General features: G+C 43.0%; 1 pseudogene across 1 annotated transcript in view; it reads right to left on the bottom strand.

The window, feature by feature from the left end:
- Positions 1–24351, bottom strand: part of LOC308417519 (large ribosomal subunit protein uL13-like) — a 166042-nt pseudogene that overhangs the window by 5068 nt on the left and 136623 nt on the right. The window contains exon 2 of the transcript in view: positions 8448–8987. The product of the transcript in view is annotated as a large ribosomal subunit protein uL13-like (transcript). The remainder of the gene's footprint in view (positions 1–8447; positions 8988–24351) is intronic.

Raw genomic sequence — 24351 nt, 5'->3', positions numbered from 1 at the left:
TGGAGGGAGTAAGGATAAAGTGTTGTACCATCCTGAAAGCCAAATTCTAATTGTTCTCTTTCTTTAACACTCTCCTAAACTAATTACTGGTCCCACATGCCTGCCTACTCCCCACATAGACCCCAACAAAGCTACCTTAGAGAGACGTTGCAATAGACAGCCCTTAATAAAGAACCACAACCACAGAAAGTAAGTCATCTAGTCTGTGACCTGCATGTTTGTTTCACTGCCAAATTTGCTTCTTGTAATCACACCCTGCTGGCTCATACCCTCGGGGTATCCAGGCACCATTGCCTGAACACCTGACGGACTGGAAGGAAATAAACTTATCCTGACAGCTGATTTCCACAGGATCTCCATGTGAGTATGAGAGATATAGCCTTCTCCAGAGACAGAGTGAAACAGCTCTCCTTATTGTGGGTAACAAGGAATATACAAGCCTTGGGGAGTGGGTAGGGGTTTTCAGGGTGAGTACATCATTGGCTGGGGCTGAGGTGCTGGGAATACTTTCTGTGTGTGGAGAGGAGTCCCAGATGTTTGTTGGGAGAGGGGGGAGTTAAACCTATAATCCGACTGCCAGGCTATGTGACTCCCCTAGGGTGGTGAAGGTGGGGGTCATAAGGCTTATGTGCACTGAGACATGCAGGCTTAAGTCAAAGAATAAAGCAGCCCTATTCCTGCTGGTCCCAGGATTTTCCATGTCTAGACACATCTTGAACTCATGCTTGCTCCAGACTGGCTCCTCCAGTTGTATGGCTCTCTGGCCCCACAGACCTGAGATGTTGGCTTTAGAAGATGACATAATCATGAGTCTAGAGGCACCCCATGATGGCGAGAGTATATTTCCTCTCTCTACTCTTGTCTATATTAAGATGGAACAAGAGGATAGAAAGCTGCAAACCAAGAACTGGGTCCTCTCCAGAACCTGGCCATGCCAGTCTCAGACTTCCAGTTCCAGAACTGAGATACCTAAAGCAAAAAATCACATCAATAATGAAAAGATAGTGACAGATTCAATATTCTGTCACTTAAGTCACTTGTGTATGATAACTTGTTTTAGAACTCGAGAAACCAGGTGATGTCACTTGGAGAAAACCATTCTACAGATGCTTCACCATGGACCCCTGAGTAACTACAAATATAGGCCAAATACATCCTGTTCTCTTGTTACATGATATTAGATCTACGTCCCAGAATGCTAGGATGAGAGTATTCTTGCCTCCATGGTGACTGTACTACCAACCAGGAGGAGAAAGAGAACAAGTGACAGTTAAGTTCCTGATGTCACCTTTTTTACACGTCCCGGGCCTTGTTCAGTAAGCATCTGGGGAAGGGGGGGATGTAGGTATATAGAGACCCCCTTTGGCCTCTAATGTGGAGGGAAAGAATACAACAGACTGACAGAAGGACTAGGCATTCAGTCCCCAAACAAGAATACGTAAGTCCAAAATCTATTCCCGTGCCTCAGCAGTGGTACTTTGGGTAACTCCCTTGCTTTTCTATGTCTGTTTTCACCCCTGTAAAGTGAGGACAATGATCACACGTGCCTGGTGAGTTAAAAAACTGGAATGCACACCAGCATGTGAGCCTATAAAGCACTCTGGAATTGAGAGGTATGTGAATGTGTGAACCCCAAGAGTTTAAGTTTTGAAAAGTCCAAAAATCTAGGAACCAGATTCTGAGCAGGACTAAGACTACATAATAACTATCTGTATGGTCTCCTTAATAGAATCTATCTTGGGATGTCACAAAGACAGAAATTTATCTATTATCTATTCTCCTTTCCTAGAAAGAAAGAACCTAGGCTTTGGAGAGCACAATTAGATAAGGACCATCTCATGGAGAGCTTTAAGCTTAATGTAATCAGAATAGAAAGTTCCTCTAGATGTCACACCCTCTCTTCTTCCTTCCCATCTGCAACTGAGCTTGCCCCACCCTTTCAAAGAACATCACCAGACTCATGGAAGGTAAGTTCAGGAATGAGGCTGTGAAAACTTGTACCACCTGAACTCTGTCTTCCTAGTGTTGTCTTTCAATCCTCAGTCAGCACATGACTGCAGACATAAAGTGTGTGCATACCCATTGTGTATTCTGCTCAGATGTATGAACCCTAAGGGCCACAGATGGATGCATGCCCTGTGCTGGATGTGTTCTAAATAGTCCCAGTATTTGTCCTGACTACAGCCAAATCTCTCAAGCAGTGATTTTTTAAAAAATTGCTATTCTATAGTGAATTTGTCATAGACAAACCTAGATATTAAAATAAACCACGGAAAAGAAAGATTGGGATAATGACCATAATATTCAACACAGAACAAACAAATAGAAACTTACCAATAGTATGCTTAAAAATGGAAGAGAGAGTACTTTATAAACTGTCATCCAAAAAGAAAAAAAAAAAAAAAAACAGGACATCAGAGCAGGTCTGGGAGGTACGATGGCCTGACTCAGCAGGACTTATGGAAAGGTATTTCACTTTGGCCTTCTATCCAACTTGTTTGGCCCTTAGTATCCACTTGCTTTTCAACACTACTACAGACCTGGGAGGGGAAAGGTCTTGGCTTAAGTTGCATGTGAAAATTAAATTTTAGGTCTCAACCCAGCTCTTGTGTCTGAGTATAACACTGCATAATTTGACATGATTCAACTTGATTGACAGTGGGAAGCTGACAGCAAGACCTCACAGGTCATGACAGAAAAGGAGGTTTGCACAAAGGCCCAAGAACATGCTGGGTAGCTGGTTGCAATCAACAGTGCCCTCTTCACAAATGAAAGGAAGCAAGGAGCCAATAATCATGTCTAAGAAGACATGGGATATCCATTGAGCAACCATGAGAAAAAGGATGCATCAAACTTGAACATGGAGCATATTCCCTTGGGACAAAGAGCAGAGGGAGGGAGGGAGGGAGAAAGAGAGAGAGAGAGAGAGAGAGAGAGAGAGAGAGAGAGAGAGAGAGAGAGAGAGAGAGAGAGAGAGAGAGGTGGTCCCTCACTTGCTGTCTATTAGCAAGTTAAATCCATCAGCATTCTGACATCTTCTAAGGTGCTGGTGGCTAAACTCCTTGATGATAGCCCGTCTTCCTTCTGATTATAGCCATCTGTGTACCACCAACCACCCTTTCTCTAATCCTGCCATTCATCTCCAAAAGCATAATGATCCTGAAGGTACATTGCATTTATTGGCAGAAATCCTTGACGCTGAGATTAGCAGATGTCACTGGGTATCTGTCTTCTCAATTTGGTCATACATCACCTTTCTCTACCTTGGCCATGAGCACTAAGACCTTGCCCCTGGTTAATAATAGACATGGATTTGACTGTGGCAGTCTTAACTATTCACTAGCATTGATGAGTGATATTTCAGAGTGATACCCTAAGAGTAAGTATTCTGGGGAAGAAGGCTCCAGACTCAGATGCTTCTTTCTCCATTGATCCATTGAGGTTTCCTGGTCTATGCAACTGCTAAGGTAAAATCACACTTCTCACAAATGAGGTGTAAGGCAATACCAAGCAGTACTTGGAGTTCAAGGTCCCTCACACTCTTCCAAAGAGGATTGGGAAAATAGGGTTCCTTAGCCTGAAGGCCAGAGTATAAAGGGAAGGGAATGTTTTCAGAGAGTTGTTCCTATGCTGCAGGGCTTCTGCCCTCCAGAAGAAGTAAGGGAAAGCATCAGCTGCTTCCCTCCAGCCTGTCCCAGCAACATTATGATGCTGACTTTACCTCTTTCCAGGGGATGTAAGAGGAGCCAACAGATCCAGTGTGATGAGGACCAAGTCTGCATGCTGCAGTTAGAAAGTTAGTAGAGTGAGAGAGTTGTTTCCCACATACTAAAGCATCATGGGACATATGGAAATTAGATACCTGGGAGTCATCCTAGAACCAACTTGAAATGCAGTGAGACCCAAATAGCAACACTCTACAAATGTGCTGCAGTCTACGGGGAGTGGAGGAAGGCACTGTCATGACCGACCACCCCAAACAGATATGCATCAAACCCTGATAAGCAAACTGCAGGTAAATGGCCCTATTAGCAAAAATCTCCTGTAAACCTATAAAAGTACCCAAGTGAGTGAATCAGTTTCTAAAAATAGCAAGAAACAGTCATGGTAAAGCACATTTGCAGTCCCAAAATTCAGGATACAGAAAAATTGGTTTAAAAAAAAAGTTCAAGGGCAGCCTAGTCAGCACAGCAAGTTCCAGACTGGTCAAAACTTAAGGTTTCACATTTTAGAAAGCTGGGCAGGGATGGAGGTGGGAAGTCTAAGAACTCCAGCGATAGAAACAAGCGATTATGTAAACAAAAGTGAAATACTTCCTGTCCCTAAGCCATCTCACATTCTTCTATTACCTGTGACTGGAGTTGGTAGGGTGCTAATTATACTCTTTTCTTGGCAGTGTCTTTGGACAGGACACAGGAGCTGCCACCACGGGAGTGGGTAAAGTATTTACCACCACTGGAGACTTTCAGAGCCAGAATAACACTGCCTGAAGTATGATTGCTATCATATCCGTTTATTGACAGTTTGGAGCAATACCTAAGATCAGTGACTCTCCTGATGGTCCAGTCTCTTGCTGCTTCATTGTAGAGTCCCAGCCCACAGATGCCATTTGATGGGAGAGAGGGAGAAGCCTCACATTAAATCCAATTCAGAGCCTTGGGTACCATTCATCTTCTTTCTGCCTCACTATATCCAGTATCCGTGCTAACAGATCAAGACCATGTATGTAGCTGGATGTGATTATAAGCTTATATAGTAACTATGAATGGGTAGAAGTTTGTGTATTTCCTGGATGTTTCCTCTAGGAACTGCTAGAAATTACACATACTGAGTAGGATGTAATGCAGAGAGATATGAAGCACAGGTAGTTGCCCTGTGACTCACTACCTTACATGAGTTCAGCACTGAGTCTAGTGGGCATACACAGAACTGTCCTGTACAAACAAGAGCATTGGCTTAAGGATAAGTTGACTTGGAGAGGACCACTAAAGACAATGTGTGCATAATGGCACACATTTCTGACCCAGCACTTGGACACCTTGAGACAGGAAGACTGGCCAGATTTGATCTACTTAGGAAAAGATGGATAGAACTGGAGAGAAAGAACACAAAGACAGAAGAACTTAAGAATTTGAGTCCTGGATAATGTTGAGCTGCCAAATAGTTTGGTTACCCAAGCTTTCATATTATGGAAAACTCATTGAGATAATAAATGTCCCATTCCTTTAAGCCATTTGGAGTTGTTTTTCTATTACTTAAAAACACTGCTATAAACCTAAATCTTTTTGCATTAAGAAGTTCAAAACTGAATACAGACAGGCAGAAGAGTTTCCTGGAGTGGACTTCACACTTAAATATTGATACTAACCAATTATGTATTCATTGTTGAAAACTGTAAAAGAAAGACAAACTCTGGAGCTATCAACACCACTTTGGAGAGGGTTTGAAAGTTTCTTCTCCCAGTAAGCATGCTATACTTGTTTACCCTGGCTGCTTTGAGGGAAGCAAAACAAAACTCCAAAGTTCTAACTCAATATGGTCTTTGGGGCCCCATTCAGTCAGTCCATAAACAAAACAAAAGCAGAAGATGTGTGGTTTTAATGTAAATGTTCCCCACATGTTAATGTGTTTGAACATTTGATCACCAGTTGGCAGTACTGTGAAGCCATAGGAGTGGGAGGAGTGGTTTGTAGAGGTTAGTCACTGGAGGCAGGGCTTTAAGTGTTAGAGACTGGACATAGCTCTGCAACAAACTTGCTGATTCTTGACAGTACCATGTGAGAAGCTGCTGTGGTGAGCTCCTGCAACCATGAATCAAGCTATTTGGGCTGTCATGCTCTGACATGGGCTATCTTCTCTGACAACAGGACCCCAAACCCATCTTCCCTCCATTCAGTTGCTTCTGTCAGGTTTCTCGACACAATTACAAGGAAAGTTAAGCAATATAGAGTAACTGCCGCCAAGAAGCTGGGTGGCCACTGTGATCAACCTGACCATATGTTTCAGAGCTGGTTTGAGGTCGATCTGTGGAAGAGGTTGGGGTTCTAAGATGCTGTCAACAGAGTTTAACGGGCCACTCTGGTTCAGTTGGTGAAGGCCAGGCTGGTGAGATTTCAGAGTAGAACAAACAATCCACCAGGAGCTGGGCTGCAGGCCATTTGTGTTACATTCAAGCAGTGAAGCTGGCTGTGTTCTGCCTGAAACTCAACAGGAATGGTCCTGTGTTATTGGGAAGAAATTTCAAGATAGCTTAGGGTTTAGACTATAGCATGATTACTGCTCATTACATTGAGACAGTTTTACCAAAGAATGCAGAGGAAAAAAACAGAGAGAAAGGACACAGAATACATACATTCAGTGAGGAAAAGAGGGTAAATGAATAAGGTTTGGGGGAAGACAATGAAAGCAAGGCATTGTAAGGATGGTTTTCAACTTAAGATAGTTGATTCCCATCCCCTGGAGGCCCATCGTAAGTTTAAAAATAGAGTAAGTCAAAAAATAAAAATGCTTAATATACTTGAATGTATCAGAAAAGTTAATCATTACTGTGACAAAATATCTCACGAAAGTAAGTTAAGAAGGGCTTGATTGCCAGTTTGAAGGGCAGCCTTTCAGGTTTGCCTGTAGAAACAGGAGACAGTACTTTGTGTATGTCTTCTGGAAGTAGAGAGAGAAGATGGTGGCTCCGTTTGCTTTCTCTTGTTTCATTTAGACCACAGCTCTAGCCTGTGAGATGGAATCGCCTGTATTCCTGGTGGGTCTTCCCTCTTCAGCTAAGCATTCTTGGAAACACCCCCATAGACACACCTAGAGGTAAGTTTCCATGTTGCTTCTGAATCTCATCAAGTGGACAGTGCAGATTAACTATCACACTAACTTGCCAAAAGAGGAACACAGACTATTGTAGATTTCAGTCCCTCTACCTGACCTGATGCCACAGGCCAGTACTGCCAAAGGGTATCATATGACCTGTTAGTTACTCAGAAGAGCAAATCAAAAATTCAAAGTGTAGACCTCCCCTGAATATGTATTACAGTTGCACTATTATAAAGCTCAATATTTGTAGGTTGAACTATTCTAATATAGATCATCTGTATCTAATATAGGGTTGTTAATTACAGATACTGTTTGATTAATATATAGATCTCTAGGACACACTCATTATGTGTTCTCATTTTCTTGCCTGAGAACATCAAAAGGTTTTGAAGTTTTTATCATTATCACTGAAATTTCAATCATTCATACACACACACACACACACACACACACACACACACACACATACTGAAAGTTAGATACTCTTTTATGTATTTTCATGCTGTATATATTTAAGGATTGACTATGCTTAGAACAATTGTTTTCCATTCTACTCCAAAATTTTAAAAAGATATATATTGATCTGTGATGCTTTTCACAGAATCAAAGCCTGTTGAGTTGAGAAGGAACATACATTTTTCTAGCCTCCAAATACATACCTAGACATATTGCACAGAAACTGCCAATCTGCTTAAAACCTTTTACTTACTCTTTTTAGGTAATCTTTTCAGGGTTAGGAAAGGAAGAATTGCTTAGATACTGTAATGAGATGGAACAAAATCTGTTTGCTTTGTGGTTAGCAATTGGACCACTCTTCCCTCTGTTTCCATGACAGGCCTCCAGACACCGCCATAACAACCTTGACATCTCTAGAGAGATGTGTCATCAGTCAGTTTAGTTGGTGTGAACATGGCTGCATTAGTTATACACACCTGGATGGCATAGACCTAGGCAATGGTGCCATTGGCACTGTTGTGTGGTGGATATGGTTGTTAGATGCATGGCTGGGTTCAATGATATTTCTTCTTTTGATTCTTCTCCTTCACAAGATAAATATATCCCATTCAGAGTACCTCTTTTCCTCTGCTGTGTTTCTGTTCTAGCTTGTAAAATAAGAATGGGCTGCCTCTACATGTACAGAGACCAGAAAGAACAATAACTTGTTTCTGACCCTGTGTCTAATTGCTGTCTTCAATGATTAAAACAAACAAACCAAATACAAACAACCCTGAGTATTCACAGCCAAGCCTCTGATGTGTCACCTGTTTGCTAACATGCTGTTGAGTTGAATGAGTTCACCCTATTGAGTGAGACATGGTGGGAGCCCAGTGTATGTCTCTAGAGTGTATGTCTGCAAGAGAACCTTCTCCATCCTTACCTTGACCTGCCTCATGCAGGCAGAGATGCTCCTTGATATGGGCCTTGTAAGCAAAGCTTTCCAAATGCCACAGTGACATCCCCAATGTGATCACCTGTAGAAACAACAGTTCAGATCTTTCTGTTTCTAGTCCCAAATGCTTCTTAACTTGAATGGGGGAAAACACAATGCCAAGAGGAAAGGAAAATCAACATATATTGCTTTATAGTTCCCAGGTCTTTTTTTTCGAGGCACAGTCTTTTTGGGTTCAAACCACGAAATCCATTGGTCTTGAGGACCTCTGAACTTGCAGATTTTTTTCTCTACATTCTATTCTGCCTGTTTCTGTAGCTCCAAGAGCTGCTTCTTCTTCCGATAGTGGTTCTTGGCATTTTTCTTTCCATTTCTCCTCCAGAGTGACTGTCACTGTCTGATACTTCGACCTGACCTCATGAGCCAGATGCTCCAGGTAAGCAAACTTTCTGGTGGCTTCAGTCGCATAACCTTGAGGGTGGCAGGGACCACATCTGCTTTTTCTTGTCATAGGGTAGAGGGATCCCATCCAACACCTTGAGGTGGTCCAGGGCAGCCTGGCCTCTCTTGGTCTTGTGAGACAGCATGCCTTGCACAGTGTGCCAAAAAAAAAAAAAAAAAAAAAATGGCTCAGGGCTCATAAGTGGTAGAGGCCTCAAGAGGCTTTGGTGTTCGTCTGCTTTCAGAAAAAGGCCAAATAGTTTAACTTGTTTCTGTAGAAATTTCCAGAAATGCTGATGCCTTTACAATATACAACTGCCACCTTCCCGCCCAGCAGTACCTACTTGGCCACAGAAGATGGCCTTCAGCATCCAATACTAGAACCTGCCCCTCTGCCATCTTGGAAGAACTTCCCAGGTCTTAAGTTTCAGTATTTAAACATTCTTTAGTGTGTCAGAGTTCTGTGTGTGCATGCTTCCTAAAATCAAAAAAAAAAAAAAAAAAAAAAAAAAAAAAAACCAGAATATGCCCCCTGTGTTTTGACACTAGCTCATGGCCACAGTCGCCCCACCCCCTACCCGGCCTCTTTTCATTAGACCCTCTTCTCCTGAGAGACAGATGCTGACAGAACTCTCAAAACCTGCATCAAGAAGAGCCCTGAGTAAGATGACTCCCAAACACCAACTAGGCAGGAGAAGCAAACCATGATATCCTGACTCTGCATCTCTTTCCAGTTCTAGAGGGAGTGAGCTTTTTATTTAGTTTCCACACTGTAGGCAGCAGATACTTGGGGGAGGTTTCTGGTTTCTGTCCTGCACATTTAGGAATCTCATCATCCTCTCCTCTGGGTTCACAGAGCCATGAGCCAAGGACAGACACCTACACTCAGGGTGTCAGCCCTTCTTATCACTCACCAGATAAAAACAGCCCCCTAGAATGCGTCTGCTTCAGAATGGATTCCTTTAATAAAAGCAAAAGCAAGGTGCAGGAATCAGTCAAAGGAAAGAACTACCTTCCTTACCTAAAGGAAAACCGATTCTATCATCCCCAGGTTATAGATGAAAAGTCCTTAGGAACACAGAGGATGCTTCTCTGATTCTGTCTGCTCTCTGGATTTTTACATTCCTGGGTAATCTTTTCTATTGAGTGTCCACTTATACCACTGTTAGCACTGAGGGTTCAAGTCCTCCCTTTTCAAAGAGGTTCTACCCAAAGCAAGGCCTGGGGCCGGGTGCAATTAGTTTATTTGAGAGACAATTCCAGAGCACACAGATCAGGGATTGAGGCATGAAACAGGGAACTGAGAGAAGCAATAAAGGGTGAATGTGGCCCTGGTCTCAAAGAACCTGAAGACCTTTAAAGCTCAGAGTCACAGCTTCCAGGTTTGGTCACCAGGGTAGGGGAGACTGGGACATTTATCCACTGCTTCCTTGCACTCTGGTCTAAAGGTTGCTATGCTTGAACTGAACTCTTGAGTCCAGGATTCAATTAGCTGAGTAGGTAAGCTTCTTGATGTTGGAGAAAGGGACCGTGGAAGAAGGGGGAGCAGAGCTGTGGGAGAAAATACAGGCACACTAAAGGTGGCTCCTATCACATGACTCAGGTGAAACAAGCAGATGCAAGCCGTGAACAGCTTTCTTCTTGCTTGCTATTCGCCTAGATGAAAGGGCCTCCAATTTTAGAGCTCATTCATTCAAAATAATAAACTGAAACCAAAAATAAATAGATAAATAAATAAATGATAAATAAATAAATAGATAGATAGATAAATAAATAAATAACCCTAATGCCTAATAACTAACAGTGCTTCAAGGGTGGCCCCCTTTTATAGAGCTTAACCTATAGGGTTGCTTCTTTCAAAACAACTGTGTCTACATCCCACCTCTAAAGGAATAGTCTACGAGGTTATTGCCAAGGCCAAAGGAAGAAGATGAGCCTCATAGGAAAGCTGATTTTCTTGTCTGAAAATAACATGTGTATATTTCCCCCTATAACGGCTTTCCACAGCCTGATCACTAGGGCCATGTCCAGACCTCAACTGGGCTGGAATCTGAGCCGTTTATTTGTCATGTGGCTTTAGGCAAATTACTTGGTAACTTTGTGCCTCAGTTTCTTCATCTATAAAAGAGAGATAATTTTTTTAACAACATGTAAGAATTCAGTCCAGTTTATAGGACTGAATGAGTTAACATAGATGTAGTGCTGGGCACACGAAAGCACAGTGTAAACACCAGCTAGTAGTGACTGGGTTCACACACGCAGTTATCTCTCTCTCAGCTGAGCATCACAAGGTGGCCCTCTGTTGTTTCAGAGCCACTCCCCAACTGCACAGCCACTGGATACTCACAAACTGCAATAGCAATCGGCCCATGACATTGTACTCAAGTCTTCTTACCCCGAATGCAATGAGTAATTAGCCAAGACTAGTAGAATCCTGTATGACCTTTTCTAATATCTTAACATGGAAAGACAGATTTGCCAAGTAGGATTAAAGTTACTCTCTTGCACAGATAAAAATACACTTCTTTAAACATGATGTACTTCCTCCAGAGTTCCAGGTAGACCAAAGCAGAACTTTCTCATGAAGCTTCCCAGAGAGCCTGCTAGCAGGATTTATCTACGGTCATCTGCTTGGGCTATATTTTCTCCTCTTGTTCTTCTGTCCACTTTATGAATATTCAGAGGCATCTGTATCCAGAAAACCCAGCTTCCTCAGTTCGGCTACCTGATGTCCTATAGGTCTGCTTAACTTTGTTTCTAAATGCTTCTAGGCTCTTTGCTGTAGATAATGGTGTACACAACTTATCTATGCGCAGGAAACCCTCTTGCTATCGTTCCTCCTTCCTAGACTTCTACTTCTGGAAAACTGCCACAGGGATGTAAGGTTGCTTTGGCTCACAGTGAGAACTCAAAGCTCTGGTTATTCTATATACAGAAGCCACCAGTATAAAAGCCACCATAGGACAAGGACACCTCAAATTTGCATTGACTACAGCCTTCCCTCCCCTTAATTACAAAACACAAATCACTCCACCTCCTCTGGTACAGAAGAAATTGACCTCTACTCCCCCCTGGTGGACCGTTAGAGTATGCTGGGCAAGTCACTTCTGAAATAGCCATGGGAGCCCTTAAGACTTATTAAATCAAGCTCCTTCCTAGGAGCCTGCCCTGTTCTAATTCAACATGCTGATTATTTATAACTAGAAGATAATTTACCCCCACATGGCCTAGTATTTTTGTCCTTTCCTTCCAGTTTTTTCCCCTATTAGCCAAAGGTAACATTCGTTATCATAATTGCCTGGTGACTTGTCGGTCTTCCTCCAATAGACTAGGCACAGCAGAAACCTAATAACGTTAAGTGATTTTCTGGAGGCCACATAATCAGGAGAGACTCCCAATATAGAATCCAGGTTTCTCTCTCCGTGGTCTGTTGTGCTGTTCATTAGCAGCAGCATCCTGCGTTCTGAAATCCCTTTCTGAGAAGGAACATGGAGACAGCCAACAAGGGGTGTAGAGAATGGGGACTCTGCTCTAAGCCCAGTCCTATCCCGCTGGTACTGCTCATCGGAACCATGAGGGCCGTTTGCTTAGATGAGTGCGAACATCTGGTCTAACTCTACACACTGAAGATTCAAAGGATGGTGACTCAGAAGGATGCGGACAATCATCCAATTCAATCAGTCATATTTATGCATTTGCTTCACAGTTGTTTATTCTGCATCTACTACTATGAGGCAGATTAGCTGTCAAGCATACTAGTGGAAAAAAAAAACTACATCGACCCTGCCCACTGAGAAACCATGTGGCCATCCTTGTGATGCCACTGGGACATATCTCACATCAATTATCCCGGTAAATGGAGTGACAAGGATTTCATAAGTATACTATTATTGAAGGATTCTCTCTAGGAGCAGGACATGTGTCTTTGCTCCCATCATGCTAGAAGACCGGTGAAAATTAGCATCCCTCAACTTCCGAAAGCAAGCAAATCCAAATGAACAGGAGCCGCCCAACAGCTTGGCCCTGTCCGGCACAGGTTTCCCCTTCCTGTTAATGCACGGTTGCCCAGATCAAGCCACTGATGCACTCTCCTGCCAGGATGCCAACAGGACTGTCCAATTAGTGCCAATTTGTTTCTTGTAACCTGGGCACCTGTCACCAAAGAGCCTGATAAAAATAACCAACTCAGTCACCGTGGATCCAAACAGGGCTCAAACTAATCATCCAGAGGTAAATAGGAAGACTTCAAATCCCACTGCAAAGCCTCCAAGGGACCCAGTCCCTCCACCTGTGGTCACATTTATGCTCTATTTCTGAATGATGGCAAGACACCAACTGGCAATTGATTTTCTTTTCTTTAAATGCAAGTTATCAGCCCTTCCTTCCAGCCAGCTGCGGGCTTCCCCCTGGCGGCTCAGGACCCATAGTGATAATGGATTATCTTTCCTTTTAATAGCCAACCACTTTCCACTGAGATGGAATGAAACTTGTGGAGGAGAAGCGAATCCACCGAGAACTCTTTCAACTCTCTTCAGGAAGCACCTCTAGTTTACACATAAAAAAAATTTTTTTAAAGTTAAAACTTTAAAATCTAACCAGGTTTCTGCTGCGTGGTTGAGCCAGCCACCAGGGTTGTGCTGGTTACATCTGAATTAGCACGGCTTGACAATCATTTCCAAACTCTACTTCATACCAGCGGTTTTGCTCCCAGGGTGTGCAGTGGTAAGGGGCAGATGCCTTCGAAGGAGCTATCGGGTGGAGATTAGGAACAATAAGCAAATGAGCAGGCAGGACATTTTTACAAAATCACCCAGGCAAGAAAATCAGCACGCCTTATTCTTCAATAGTGGGCTCATCTGGCCTGCTGCTTTACGGGAACAGAAATGCCTAGAATCTAAATCGGCCACAGGAGGTTTGTTTGGTTTTTTTTGTTTTTGTTTTTTTTTTTTTGCCTCCTCACAGAGCTGTGAGCTGAATGGTAGATTGCATCACCTCCGTTGTAAGGCCGCTCTCATTATGAGAAACCAAACACAGAGTCTGGCTCCTAACTGGAGTATTAATAATGAAAATGGATTATGTGCATCCTGTTTGCTAAGCAATTATCCCAAGGCAGGGATTGAGTCCAGATTTCTTGCCTCGCTGCCTGAGTGGCAGGCATGAATAGATAGACAGGTATTTGCATGCAGTGCTCTGACCTGGAGAAAATGTCAGCAGCTTGGAAAACGACAGGAAAGCAGCAGGTGCCTGGGTTTGGCAGCCTATTCTTGGAAAAGGCAAACAAAGGAGAAAACTTTGGGATTTGCCTTGATGGTCTGAAGACAGCTGTCAGATGCAAGGTGTGACTGTCCTCCACTTGGCTCACCTTAAGTCTTTCATTAGTGGAGGTGACTCCACTTTTCGAGGAGATGGAATGAGTCTTCCCAATGGGGAGTGATGCTTTCACCAGCCACTCCGTTGACCTTCCTAAATCTGCTTAACTTGGGTGTTCTTCAATAAAATGAGAGCATCTTCCCAGGCCTTGGGCATGGTTTTGGGTTGTTTCCTCACATCCTCTTTCACCACGAGATTCTAACTACCTCTACATCCTGGTATCCCTGTAGAGTACCAAGACTCTTCTTCCAGGCTAAAATGGTGCCTGCCTAAAGTGGTGCAAGAGCTCCAGAATAAGTACCTTAGTTTTCTTTCTTCTGCTACGATAAAATACTGATAAGAGGCAACCCGGGAAGGAAAGGGTTTATTTCATCTTACAACTTTTCCAGGCCACAGTCCACCATGGAAGGAAGTCGTGGCAGGAACTAAATTAACACAGAGACCACAGAGGAGTGCTGCTTACTATCTTGCTTCTACAGCCCAGGCCCAACCCTGTCCTGGGATGCTACTGCTCACAATGGGCTAGGTCCCCCAGCAACAATAAGCAATCCATTTGCCCCACAGACATGCCCACAGGCCAATCTGAGTAAAGAAATCTTTCAGCTGAGACTCCTTCTTCCCAGGTGACTCTGATTTATGTCAAGTTGACAAAAATTAACCAGCATAGTAATCCACCATCAACAGCTGTGTGGCTTCCAATTGCCCCCTAAAATGCCATCCTTGTTTGGCTTATGGTTTCATGTAGGAAAGCACGTTAAGAGATGGTAGCAGAAGTTCTTATGGACAAGCCACATTATCCATAGGACCAGAGATAAAGGTGCTAGAAAAGAAGCAGGAAAATGTGCATAAGAAAGTTACAAGCTACTGGAAACATTCACAGTGAAAATGGCATTGGGTAATGCAGTCACAATGCTTACGCCTGAAGTTCTCCAACAGGATTAAAAATAAATAAAAACAAAAATTGATAGAATGAAGCTTGATTATTCTTTGCAATGTTGCCTAGGAGATGGATAAACAGACTGGCTCATTCATGTAGGAGAAGTCTACAGACCAATGAGTAAGATGACAATTTACGAGGCACTGTCTTGTGATTCCAAATGAAGGAAAACAGACCGAAGAGCCAATGTATTGACGGTTCCATCCTGAAAAATGAAATGGTAGCAAGCACCCAAAACAGATCAGTGTGAGGCTTAACCTTGGAGGCGGGCTTAAAAGAATGGGCGATCAGACACAGTGCTTGTAATTGCTACAGCTGTAGCCCAGACATCACCATTCCAGGAACCCTCTCACTCTCAGGCAAACTGGTCACCACCCAACAATTTCCCCACTAAGAGCTGAAGGGAGCTTCCAGAGGCTTTGTATTTTGATGAAATACACATTGCATTTAACATAAATTAGAACACAAATAATTAGAAAGGCTAGCCTGCTTCTCCACTGAGCGTGAGCTCTCTGTCTACAGGGGGTTCTACAAGCCCCATGTCGTCATCACCCCTTATGCTAGTGTGTGGCATGGTATGATTTCCACCAGGCTGGCATGTCACCTCTAACAGACTCATTACACCATCCAGTTGTCACTAGCATTGAATACTCCTCCTCGGACTTTAGCAAATTAAGATTTATTTTTGTTCTCTATTTCTATCAGGTTGTGCGTTGACGGGTATGCTCTCTAATGTTTTAAAAAACTACCGAACACAAGAAGTTTCTGAAGACTTAACAAAAAATAAAAACCAAATTCCTAAAACTCTATCCAGAATTATAAGACTTGAATTGCTACAGGGTGACATGAAGTCTGGGTATTTGAAAGAATCTCGTGTAGTCCTTATAATAAGGAATTAAAAGTGTCTAGATCACCGGTTGTCAACCTGTGGGTCGCAACCCCTTTCACAGAAGTTGCAAATCCAATATCCTGTGTATTGGATATTTATACTACAATTCATAACCATAGCAAAATTACAGTCATAAAGTAGCAATGAAATCATTTATGGTTGGGGGTCACCACAACATGAGGAACTGTATTAAAGAGAAATAGCATTAGGAAGGTTAAGAACCACTGGTCTAGAAAAAACCCTTGGTCTTGGGGAGACCTCCACACTATCTTCAGACCAGTACAGACCAGGTTACAACCTCATCCAGACTTGGTTTTCCCTCATTCTGAAATCCAAGTACCCACCCTGCTCCACCCTGCTGGGACTTCAGTTGTGGAAATGAATGAACGGATCAAGTTTAGCTTCTGACAGTAGCAAGAAGTGCCCCACCCATGCATGACTCCAGACCCTGACCTGACTGGGGTATCAAGGAAATGAAGAAAAGATACATGCAAAGAAAAGCTTGCATTCTTGAATGGAGAAGACAGAGCATCCAGGAAGCTTGGCATGTTTATTTTATGGAATTCATCTGAGAGGCAGGTTATTACAGATGGACAAGCAAGGAGGGGGAATTCTTACAGACAGATAACCAAGAAGGCAATGTTTACGGTATAAAGCTAGACTGGAGACAAGCTTAGCTAATCTTGGTAGGCACAGTCTTTAGGACAACAGTCTTCAGACCATAAATATCAGAGGGAAGAAAGCTATGGTGGTCATTTTCTGTACACGCTGTCAACATCCATACCATGTACAACACACTGACCCCCAAGGAAGGTTTTGCTAGTTCTCTGAGCCTCCCGCTAGGGTTGTGGGGTTAGGGTGGGGTGAGGGTTGGGGACAGGGGTTGCCATTCTTTCATGGGTCTGAGCTCTAACCAGATGTGGGTCATACCAATGTCAATAGCATACAACCATTCAGGATTTCACTTGCCTGGGGCTTCCTCTGGTCCCATAGTTACAATGAAGGTCCCGGATTATGGTGTTATGATAGTGCTGGGCCAGGCTACTTAAATAGAGCAATCAGGGAGGATATGGTCTCTGTGGGTGTCAGCCTCATTCTCATTGCCAATGAGGAGCTTAGTTAAGAATCCACAACTATACTTATCAGTCCCAACATCTAGTTCAGCAATCACCACAGGCCCATGTCAGTGTCTGATCTCTGGAGAGGGAAGGGGTGGCCCCAAACATTGATTGCCAAGGTCTCCTTCTATGCCTGACATTGTATGTTTCTGGAGTTTATTATTGTAATCAAATAAAACTAATCTGATACATATTTAATGATATACATAATTGTTATTGTACTGCATGGTAATTAGCTATCAGTGGTAAGCTGCTCACATAAATGACTGTAATTAGTGTTTGGTATACACAGTCAAACCCAAGTTTGGAGGTTTTCTTTTATCTCACCCTGTGATCCTACAATGAGCTTCTGGCTTCTTACATATCTTCCATGATAATCTTTGTTCTTCTCTCTAACCTCATTAACTGACATTTTTACAAATCAGGACCCAATATTTTCTTCTCCCCGGCTGATCCACCACAACAGCATTGCATTTTTGCCTTCCCAGCAATGAGTCCTTCCGTGATGTCCATTCCTAGGTGGCCAGAGAGACCTAAGGGGGTTGTGAGAAGCATAGGCCACTGGATCTTTTGTAAAAGCTGAAAAAAAATCCATGGAACAGTGAGTGAGGAGAGGGATAATGTTTAGATTTCCAACAGAAGAAGGGGGTATATACTTGTTTTTTGAAGGTTGTACCAAAGGTCACACTCTATGTAGTTTAAACAACAGACTTATTTTCTTACAGTGTTGTGAGCTGGTTTTCCAAGAATGGCTGGCTTGCAGATGATCACTGCTTCCGGATTTCCACAAGGGTGCAGGGTTTAGTGTGTATGTATTGGAGATACAGGTATGGAGGTCAGAGGTTAACCTTGGGTGCTATTCTTAAGTGCTATCATGATTTCTTTTCTTTTGAGACAGGGTCTCTCACTTATGTGAATCGCCAAGCAGTCTGGGCTGCTGGTCATTGAGCCCCAGCATCTATCTCTGCCTTCCCAGTGCAGGGAATACACGCATGCACCAACATGCTTGACTTTGTCCATGGGTTCTGGGAATTGAATTCAGGTCCTCATACATGCAGAGCACACACCTGACTGACTAAGCTGTCTCCCCAGCCCATGAAGTCCTTAGCAGTTCAAATGTATCTCCCCTATTCTGTTTAGTCTTCTAAATTATGTGATAGATATAGTACACTGTGTCGTGAATAAAACCAGAGAGAAGACTTCAGAAAAGCAGCACCCAGAGACAGACTTGCAAAAGTAGAAATACATAATTCTGGAAAAAGAATTCTATTTAGTGTTTTAATAGTGAAAGCTCTTTCTATTCTTCTCTTTTTCTTTTCTTTCCTTTTTTTTCTTTTCAATCCTGACCTATAAGTAGGAGAGTTGACTTTGGGTCATCATGCTGTGACCGTCTCTAAGGTAACCTCTTGAGACCTGGTTTCTACATCCTTAGCTTGAGGACACTGGAGAACATCACGCCTGATGTCTTGTTCAGATATTTGCTTCTGAAAATATGTTCTGACAAAATAGTTGATCTAATAGTTAGCAGGTCTTACCCCCATGCTAATTCTTCAGGCCACTTAGGTGTCTCCCCACCCAAGTGCTGTTGCAAAGTTTCATATTCTGTTTCTGATGAAATTACCATTAACTCATTTACAGCTTGAACTGTGTGTCTCACAGAGATGCAAATTAGAGGTTAGCTATTATACCATAGGTGTTTTCCTTATATGAACCCTTCTCACCTGGCTTGGTTGGCATGTAGTAATATTTGACAGCTTGGGAAAATAGAAACTCCTGTTGAGACGGGTCTAGCACAAATAGAAGCAAAGGATGTCAAAGTTGGGATGGGGTTACAGACCCTCTTTCTCTCTATGGCATTCCCAGCACCTAAACATATATCCAGACTTCCGTGGTCTTGAATCTCTAGTTGTCATATTGTTGGCATCAATTGGTGAGCTGCAATGGGGCAGAATGTCCTGAGTGGATGCTGTACAACACTGTGCTCTGAGCCAGTCTGCAGCTGTCTTCATGAAGTCAGCAGCTCCTACTTGCAAAAAACTCTTTATATCTGGGTTTGTTGACTGTGGGTCCTCTGCAGTGAAAATGGAGGAGAGCAAGGGAGTGTTGCAGGCTCCTTACCAGAGTATAAAGTCACTTCCCCAAGCTATATGCAATTCTACCCTAATGGTCTCAGGGGCTGAGGGTGGAACCAGAATTCATAAACTAGGAAGGTCTAAGGGAGAAGGGGATTGGGGCTTTATCTATGCATCGTGGGAAAGACATCATCCATGCAGGGTGAACCCTTACATTGTGGCTGCTTTGGCTCCTCCCTGCAACCTTTCATCCATGCTATGCAAACAAGCCCCCCAAAACCCATTGGCTCCCCAGGGAGAAGTTTGAAACAATCAAACCCTGATTTCTTATTGAGTCCTTAAGAATGGGTAATTACTTAGCCTCCTCACCTAGGGTGACATTTTCACAGCAGTGGGCCAAAACCAAGAACTGCCGGTCCAGGTAATTATTAATAATACCATATATTCAACCATAGTAAGGAATCAAGCAGAAAAACAGCACTGGCAACAGCGTCCATATAATTATTATTGAGGCTTTTTGCTTTACAGGGAATATTTCACTTGATGGTCATAATTCTTAGAAGTGATATTGATAATCCCTCTTTTTTCTGACAGAATAATTTGACTCTAAGAGGATAGGAATATTAACCAAGCACTGAATGAAAGTTTCTAGATTAAAGGTGTAAGTTCTCCCTCTAAAACCCTTATATGCTAGACTTCAGTGATGGACAATCCAGGAGTAAGCAGTCTTCAAAATTATCAAATTGCTTTAGCTACATTTGTCAGTGGTATTAGATGTATTAAAACTCTAGAGTCAAGCCCAACCTGTAGGCTGGTGACAAAGGAGTCTCCCTGACAGGGGGCAAAGGGGAGATCTTAGGGATAGAAAGCCAGGAAAAGGCCCTCAGCACAGAGTGGAGCACTAGGAGAATCTGCAAAGAAGGCAGCGACTTTAATGTGAGAATTAAGATGAAAGTTGGGACTGATAACATGAGCCTGTAATGCCAGCTGCCCGGGAAGGGAAGGCAGGAAGATGCCAAGTTCAGTGCCTGCCTGAGCTATCAAAAGAAGAATATAAGCTAACAGACAAACTACTGAGAGTCTGCTCAAAATTAAAAATGGGCTGGATATGTAGCATAGCAATAGATACTATAGTCTAGTAGGTCTAACATAGGGAAATATCTGCGTTCAGTCTACACACACACACACACACACACACACACACTCACTCACTCACTCTCTCACACTCACACACACCGATCCCGTCCTATTTTCCTCCCTTAAGTATCTCTCATTAATTACCCTTTGTACATTCCTGATTTAAGCTGTATCTCACACTGGTGATGCTATGGGGTGGAGAGAACTCTGAAACCAGAAATGTTGAAATATAATTCTAGGCTGAAAGAGATAAAATGCACTAGGAAGAAAAACAGAGCTTTAATAAAAATATAAACAATGTAAGTGATCTCCTTGAAGCAGTCATCGAATGAGCCTTTTAGAACTGTGTGTTCTCAGTAGATATCAAGGATCGAGTTCTTCACCCTTGCAGTACAAGTTTCAAACCTGGGGCCACCGGCAATGTGTGTGTCTTCATGCCTCAGTAACCATAATCAAGACAACTCCCTACAAGTCAATCCAATGGATCAGTCCTTCATTGAGATTATCTCCCCACATGATTGTAGGTTGAGTCAAATTAACAATAAATCTAAGGAAAAGAACTCAATAGTTCATCCTGGAGTAAATGCTACCCACCCATCCAACCACCAGGCTACATGTCTCACCATTTCTCCATGGCCTGCATATTATCTGCCTCCATACTGCTTAGCCATTTGCAATGTGGGTAACCATGAGTCCCAGGCCTACCCCTTTTGTATTTTTATTACATTGCTCTGTAATTGTATTTTCCTGACTTATTCATCTAGCATGTCTCATGCAGACATTAGCCAGTTCCACCACATTTACCACTGTGATCCCCAGAGTCCCTGTCAGTGCTGGGACAATTGTAGACATTTATTGAATGTTGTTTGAATGGGCCTAACTGAAAACAAAAGGAAATGATTTTCTTACTGGGTTCTGTGAAAATGCACTCCAAGATGGAACTTTCCAGGAAAGACTTCTATGGTGAATAATAAAATGAAAAGTAGGTTGAGAGAGAGAGAGAGAGAGAGAGAGAGAGAGAGAGAGAGAGAGAGAGAACAGAACGGTGGTACAGATGTCACCCTTCAACATTGTCCCTAATTGAGGTACAGGGCCAGACCTTTATTCCACTGGGTCAATTATTAAATGCTATTGTTCCTAAGACAGAAGTGACAAGTTGAGTTGCTTCAGATGCCATTGGGCAAGGGCAACTCCATGAAAAGATCAAGCAGTGAATCCTCAACATCCCAATGCCACCACAGCAACCAGAAGTCAGAGAGAGGAGGGCCTGGATCCGTAGGGGTATTTTAAATGATGTGCTTAGTCTCTGGTCCTTTCCCCTTTAACCAGCAGTGCTTGGCAGCTGTGACCAGTTATCTAACTCTCGAAGTATTCCCTGTTCTAAGTTTCATCAACAACCTCCTTGCCACCATCACATTCAAGCATCTGCCTCAGCACTCACTGTGTGAGTACTTGCAGAGAACCCACCCATTCTGCTGTGGGCATTAGTCTAGTCCTAGGAGTACTTGAGAGACAACTCTCCCATTCCTGAGATTTTATTCTAGAAGCAAACTAACTAGAAAGTTAAATTGGGGGCAGGGTGGAGAATGAACAAAGTGAAAATGATCCAGGGTTGGGCACAGCCAGGATGTTGAAGAGGACAAATTCTATAAACCAAAGCCTGAGACCTCCTGTGGAGGTGGCATTTGAACAAAGCCACTTAAATGTGCAGAGCTAGTTCTTCCCTGGCAGAGAAGACTTTTGTAAAGGGTAGGGGCAAGCTGGAGGATTAGAAGAGAGTGGGGAGATTTGTGTCTGCAAAAATGTGCGAGAAGAGCCTGGTGGAGATGAGGTCAGAAAGACTGGAGGGGGAGTGACGTTTGGTAGGGTGTCTTTATTCTGTATTCAGTGAGCTAGGAAGCCATGGGAATTAGAATAGAACCTTAACAAGGTCTAGATCTAGTTACATTCTCTGTGACCTTTCTGGTTGCTGTTAGAAATGGATATGTAAGCAGAGCACAGATACAGGAAGTCTGGTTGAGGGGATATTGATATATTCCAGACACCAAGTGATGGATATTTGGACAAAGGTAATAGGGATTGAGCTCTTAAGAAGTGATTAGATTTCAGGAATAGTTTCAAGTTAAAGCTGCCAGAATTCACTGTTGGAGCAAGTCTGGGTTCTGGGAAGAGAGGATTCCACTGAAAGGCTGGTATGACCACTTTACTGATGGGGGGAAAAAGCATCTCTGTGAGGAATGAAGTGTTTACAGAAGAAAGTTAGGAATTTGGCTTGGGCCGTGTAAATGTAGGAGTTCCTGTTAAACATTTCAATAGAGAGTGGTGTGTGCAAAGTACAGGCTCACACCTCAGGCTGGAATATGATTGACAAGAACCGTCTGCACAGTTATGACAAGGGAAGCCATGGAGATGGCCAAGAGAGTGAGTTTGAGGGGAGAAGAGAGGCAGAATAAGGTCCCCATACACTGTACATGTGACCTTCTACATTGTCACACTGCTTCCTACATCACTCTCTGTGAACCAAGAGAACCTTTTTTTAGAGATGTCTCCTGCGCTGTGCTCTGCATGGCTAAAGGAACTTGGTCTTGAAAATGAGATATGCTTATGCTAGAATATCATCTACAATGTTCATTGTGGAAATTAAATGATGGATATCAAATCTTTATTGACCCGTTTTCATCCTCCTGTAGATGTACTCTTTCAGCGGGAGGCATTTACCACCCGACTCTCTCATGGCCCCTGTGCCTTGCCCTGTTCAGTCATAACTGAGTGGCTACAGTGCAAGTGGGAACTTCAAATGTGCTCTGTTTGGGTAGCAGGTACCTCCAGCCTGGGACTCAGAACACAATCCATGGAACAAAGCCACCCTCAGTCTTCTTATGGGCAAACAAGAGAGAAATAAATGCTTACTGTTGCATGACACTGTGATTCTAGAGCTGCTGGCTATGCAGAAAGAGCTGACTGAAGCAGGACTGACTTATTAATTGTATAGCCTCGTAGACTTCGTAACTCTGTCTACTGAAAGTGGATTGAGTAAGCCCTCTCTCTGTGTGTGTGTATGTCTCTCTGTCTCTGAGTTGTAATGAAGATTAAGTAACATAATAAATGCAAAAGTCCTGACCTAGCACCTGGCACAGCAACATTAATTAACATCCTCTGATAGCTCTCTTCCACTGTTGATTGTGAGTAAGGACTTCCCTTGCTAGCACTGATTTTGTATTATCCCTGACAAAGAGAAGAAATAGGTCTCCACATTGTTTTTGGCAGTTGCCTTCAAAATTGAGAATTTCTACGCTAGCCACAGCGATGTAATTTCTTGAGTTTCTTGAAAAAACAACTGGAGTCAGAAAAGCCAGCAGAGCCTGGCCCATTGTTTCTTCTCAGGACTCACTATCTTTAGAAATATAAGCCTATTTCAGCAGCGCACTTCAGACACCCTGGGCCCCTTGAGAAATAACTGGCTTTTGTTTATGACGAGCCAGAACGCATGCACATGTGCACACAGTGCTCTATACACACTGCCCTTCGTCATCCCAGGCCTTTGTTCATCAAAATAATACCAAATAGTGGCATGAAGTCATTCGCTGAGAAATAATTCATTACAAACAAAATCATCCAAATGCCAGTTCTACGGCCCAGAATGACCTTCAAAGTCTCCAAGACCCACCTGAAGCGGTCGGTGGCAGTAACTCAGCCGGTCACCTCCAACAATGCTACTGCCTGGCTGTGCTGTCACGGACCCTGGCAGATCCTTTTTGTGCCTTTACTTTCTCCAGCTGACCTTTAATCCTTACAAGCAGGTTGCAAACAGTTCAACCAGTCAAGTGGCTTTATTTGAGGCTCTGGTGGATGAGACAGAAGACACCTTGCTAAAAGCCCACACCTTTTTCCACAAAGCAAGATGTCTGAGCAAGGCCAAGGGAGTGTTTCTGTGTCGATTTAGGGCAGCAAAATCCATGGAAACATTTAATTAAGTATTAAAAGAAGTCTTATTACGGACCTGAATCCCTGTCTACAGAAATAGGGCACATGACTGTTCATTTTCTTCATTTTATTAGCTCCGTACAGAATGGCAAGAACTTGGCTCTGCTTATTTTTGCAATTGATCCAGGGGTTCTTGGGCTGTCTCCCTAAATTCTTTCATTAAAGCCTAGATATCAAGAAGACTTCTTGATATGGTT

Source organism: Micromys minutus (assembly GCF_963924665.1).
Source record: "Micromys minutus genome assembly, chromosome: 2".
NCBI classification, from domain to species: domain Eukaryota; kingdom Metazoa; phylum Chordata; class Mammalia; order Rodentia; family Muridae; genus Micromys; species Micromys minutus.
This window is presented reverse-complemented; position numbering and strand designations above follow the sequence as displayed.